The 5,141-nt window shown below is 41.6% G+C and overlaps 1 long non-coding RNA gene across 1 annotated transcript; it reads right to left on the bottom strand.

Annotated features, from left to right (window-relative positions):
• Window positions 1-244: 244 nt before the first annotated feature.
• On the bottom strand, window positions 245-2,683 carry LOC103278418 (uncharacterized). Its single transcript, XR_506038.3, has 3 exons — window positions 2,228-2,683; window positions 2,024-2,144; window positions 245-991 (listed from the first exon to the last, which is right to left on the bottom strand). It is a non-coding gene; the product is annotated as an uncharacterized LOC103278418 (long non-coding RNA).
• Between the last annotated feature and the right edge of the window lie 2,458 nt (window positions 2,684-5,141).

Here is a 5,141-nt window from a genome sequence, read left to right as displayed (position 1 = left end):
AATACAAACAAATTCCTATGCATACTGCACATGTCTTATTTGTAGTGCAACAACAACAACAACGAAAGAACAATACAATATTTAAAAATGAAAACAATTTTAACCAACATAAACCTATTAGGATTTCAATGGAAAGTGTGGGCCTACTAATGGCCAATGCGATAGTCAAGTTAATTAGGATTGTTGTTGTTGTTGTTGTGTGCCTTCAAGTCATGTCAGATTTTGACCGAGCCTAAGTCTAAAATTAATTATTTATTTACTGTGTTTATTTACTACATTTATATCCCACCCTTCTTACCCCGAAGGGGACTCAGAGCAGCTGTATGTACATACAATATATTATATTATTAGCATAACACATTAGCATTATATATTACTATATTGAACTATACCTGTCAAGAGTCAGACGCCAGTTAACAAACAAAACAGAGTTTATTCTGAAGATAAGTAAAAAATAACACAAAAACAAGCCATGCTATTTTCCCATGCTGGCATTCAATAAAAACTAAGTACGCTTCAATTCAGCTTTGGAGAAACAAATAGAGTTGACTGCAAGATAACATGCAAAATAAACGAAGGCTTGCAACCTTCCAAAAGCTGCAGAGTATAACAGAAAGTGCAAAAGCTTATTTTATTTTCAAACCGTTTCTGAAAACAGACAGCCGGCTCTGCGGTGTTAAAGGGACAGTTCCCAAAAGAAAAACAGCAAACTGGCTTAAAAACAAACAAACTAGAAGAGCAGTAAACTGCTTCCACGGTGCAGATAAAGCCGAAGCTTCAAAGGGATGATGAATAGCCGTCGTCAGGAGAATCCAAGGTCAGGTCGAGAGGCAGCAGCAAATTCCAGAAGTCAGAAGCCGGGAGTAGTCATCAGTCAGGGAGCGTAGACAGAAGCCAGGTCAAATTCAATCCAAAGTCTGAAGAGGGTGCAGTCATCCAAACCAGGTCCACGATAAGACACAGCGAGAGCCAAGCCAGATGGTATCAGCAGCTAGAAATAGTAATCAGAATGCAGTCCAGGGAAACCCACACAGTTCTATCCCTCTGCTGTAAAGCAGTCCCAGATAACTTACATCCGAATCACAGTCCAAGTCCAGTCTTCACAGAAACACAGAGATCCCAATGGCGCCTCAGCAACACCTTGCCACACGCAAAGTGCATTGGCCAAACATTCCCATTTTATTCCCCTTCCTCCTGGGTGACCAAACACTCACACCCAAACACCAGGTGTCCCAAATCTACTCAGAGTCCGAACTCCACACAGATAGAGCTCGTGGATCCGGAGTACCTAGCAATTCATCGGAGTCCCAATCATCCTGCCCACACTTAGCCCAATGAACACTTAAAGAACCATCCTCCCTTCTCCAAGCATCCTAAGTGGGATCAGCTCCTGCAGAAACCCCAGGTTCAGTAGTATCCATAGGCCCCAAATCCCCAGACATCTCTGGTGGCTGTGCCCATTCAGTGCCCACTTTCCCAGCCACCACCTGTTCCTCAGCATCCATTTCCCCAAACTCCCCATCTGAATCTTCCTCAGAAGATCCCCCATATAGCTCTCTAAGTCACTTCCTGCGCAACTCCTCCAGTGAACCCTCATCACGAGGGTTTTTTCTTCCTCTTCGGATCCCATCACCATCAACCATAATCCCCGAAGGCGCAGTCACAACAATACCACTATACTATTATATAATATGTAATATATAACATATAATTAATATTATTATATGGTATTGCTATTAGTATTATATTGTATAACATAAGATTATTATCAATATTATATGTATATACAATATATTATATTATTAAAACTGATGTAAAAATATTACATTATAAAACTGAGGGCGGGGGCCAGGTAAATGATGTTGGAGGGCCGCATCCGGCCCCCGGGCCTTAGTTTGGGGACCCCTGCTGTAGAGTTTAGGCATCCCAAGAAAAAGGGGAGGCACAGTAGGGAATGTGAACACAACAGATATAAGAGTCTAGGTGGGTCTTTCATGGGTGTGCATGAGTGCAGAATTCTTACCTGCAGAAGCAAGGCTCTCATATTGCCCCTCCCCATAGCTACAACTTTGGAGATAATACCCGGAGGGAGGAAGACTCTCCTGGGCTCTCCTGGAAAATGGCAGTCCTATGATGGCTGAAATCTGAACAACAATAGACCATTGTAGGCCCTTCTTCAAAGAATATAAATAGCAATACAATACAAGAAACATTTTAGGTTACTCACCACAAGGTAATGTATGGCCAACTTTGCTTGCTCTGAGCTTCCTAAGAATAATTGGCATGTAGTTCATATCTTTACTTAGGATGTTTGAAAACCATCCCCCGTTACAAACTGGCACTTTTCTCCAGGAAATAATCAAATTCAGAATACAATTTGACAAACTTTGGCATTTGCTGCTTGATGAAATTATTCTTAACAAATTAATTCTTCTCTGTTTTTTCCTTCTTCATTAGACACTCATGACAGGTTTTCAATTTGCCAGCTGGAATATTTGCATAAGCTTCTGTTAGCTGGCTGTAAGCACACTGCAAGATTTACTGTTTATATGATACACTTACTGAAGACAGTTCCTTTTGTGCAGACTGTTTGCTATTTTTACTTCATGACTGCACACTCCATTCTAAATATTGACGTATCAAGATCCAAGGAAGCAGAGCTACATTGGCAAGGCACCAGGCAGAGACTCGTCAAAGCCATGGGTTGCCCTCTGTTTATTCTTGTAGAAAGCCTTCTGTCATGTCTAGAATTTGTTATTCTGTTTTGTTAAATAGCAGCTGCAGGGAGGTGAGGATTGCTGTTGCCACAAAGGGGAAGAGGGTTCACATCTAGATCAGAGGAAATACCAAATCCAGTGTCTCCAAGTTGTCAGAACAAGGATACAAGCTAAGTCTGTCTCAAGAGTCCTCTGGCACATGGCTGTTGTGTTTAGAAGCCTGGGGTTTCCTGAAGCAATAATGCAGATTTACCAAAAGTTTCAATCATGTAGGCTTTATTCTTCTCCAGTCCTTTCCCTTCCATGGACCGAGGCATTCCCAAGCACTAAACAGAAACCTGGACCATTTATAATTAGATCAGGATTTTATAACATATATGGTTTAGATCACTACTTCTTAAACCATTGATCCTGGCCCCAAATGGGGTTAATGTTGAGGTCACAAACATTTGGCAACATTATAGGTTTTCTGAATGCCACCCATTTACACAATCTGCTAGAAACAACATTCCATGTTTACAGTGGACTCTGCAGAAGATGCTTAAGCTGTACTCCACAAATTGGAAAATCAATCTATTTAGCAAGCCTTGTAAATACTGGTTTGTTATCAGTAAATGTTTGATTTTTATACCTAGTTTATATCCCTATACCTGTGTTCACAAAAAATTATCGGGCAGAAAGGGAGTCATGAGTGTAAAGTTTAAGAAGCCCTGGTTTGGATCAAGGAGTGGCTCTGCCACACACATTCCTCTGCGGCCCATTAGCCTGGAAGCCCATATAGTTCTTCCCATCTGAACATTAAAAAACTCCCTTAAAACCAGGATAATCATGCTCTTGGAAGCTTCCTGGGAAATACATTTCTCCTTTAAAACAAGATATGCAGCGTTGTACACCTTGTGTTGAATGAAATATAATGAAAGGAAAGATATGTATAATCAAACAAGCAAACAAACTTTTTTTTTATTGTGTCAGAAGCGACTTAAGGCAAGTCGTCTCTAGTGTGAGAGAACGGGCTGTCTACAGAGACGTTGTCCAGTGGACGCCCGGATGTGTTACCATCCTGCTGGGAGGCTTCTCTCATGTCCCCGCAAGCTAAAGCTGGCAGATGGGAGCTCACCCCAGCCCATAGATTTGAACTGACAGCCTTCAGGTCAGCAACCCAACCTTCAGATCAGCAGTTCAGCCAGCACAAGGATTTAACCCATTGAACCACCTTTCTTTATGAGATTGGAAGTGCATGTCTGGTTCCTTCTGTGAGTGCATTTTAGCAGCATGGAGTGGGAATACAGCCCACAATGACTCTGAAGTTCAGGGAATGGCTCCAGGACCAGCTGAAGCTTTTCTTTGGGTGGATGAAAACTGGAGATGTCATTCAGTCGCAGGGCTGAGACAGCTATCCCCACTGAGAGTCTTGTCAATGAGCCATTGGGGTGGCTTCAATAGTTTCTGGCTGGAAGTGGCATAAATTATGCCACCATCTGGTCATCTATGTTCAGGCACTGGAAACCAATTGCCTTTGATGCCAATGCTCCTGATGTCATCCTTGGCACAGTAAGAACCATTTTCAGTGTGGATGGTCATTTTCTGGAAGTGTGGCTTGAAACCAAACCAGCAAGGCATTGCCTGGTACCTGCTGATAGAAACTATTTGTGCTGAAATATTTGAGACTGATTCCATTTTGTGACAGTCAAGGAGAGGTTTTTTAAAACCCTTTTTATTGTATGCTGCTTTAGTTATGCTTTGCTTCTAAGTTATAATGCAAGCTGCTTTGGGTCCCATATTGGAAGGAGAGAAGAGAAGGGGAAGAGCAGGGCAGGCAGGCAGGCAGACATGTTCCAGGCAATGGTAAGCATGCTATGTATGTTGACTTCAGTGAAAGAGCCAAGCCAGTGGGGTGTAATGCCCAGAACAGGGTTGGGAAACCCACAGTCTTCAAGCGTTGTTGGATTCAAGCTCCCTTCAGTCCCAGACAGCACGACCAATGATAAAAGATGTTGAGAGTTGTGGTCCAACATCAGGAGTGCCACAGATTCAATAATCTGATATGAAAGACTGATTTAGACAACAGAATTCAACTTCATATCCCTGCTTGACTATGAATGTTACCAAATTATTTTGGGCCAACAAATCTTTCTCAGTCTAATCTATTCACAGGGTCATTTCATTGATTCATAAAAGAGAACCGTGCTTACTGCTTGACACTAAGAAAACTGGTACTTTACTAAAGGGAATAATACATTATATCTTAGATTCAGTATTATTGGAGTAAGAAAGAAACAGATGTGGTCAATTATATCCTTGACTTTTTCAGATCTGCTCTAACAAGGTGGTGGAGAAACTAAATGTTTTGCTTTGTTTCTCATTGAGATCCACTGTGACTCATAGCTTCATCACATGATGTTTAATCAATATCACGCAGCTAAA

The sequence above is a fragment of the Anolis carolinensis genome, chromosome 3 (genome assembly GCF_035594765.1).
Source record: "Anolis carolinensis isolate JA03-04 chromosome 3, rAnoCar3.1.pri, whole genome shotgun sequence".
In the NCBI taxonomy this organism is placed as follows: domain Eukaryota; kingdom Metazoa; phylum Chordata; class Lepidosauria; order Squamata; family Dactyloidae; genus Anolis; species Anolis carolinensis.
The sequence above is the reverse complement of the archived record's forward strand: the minus strand, read 5'-3'. Positions and strand labels throughout refer to the sequence as shown.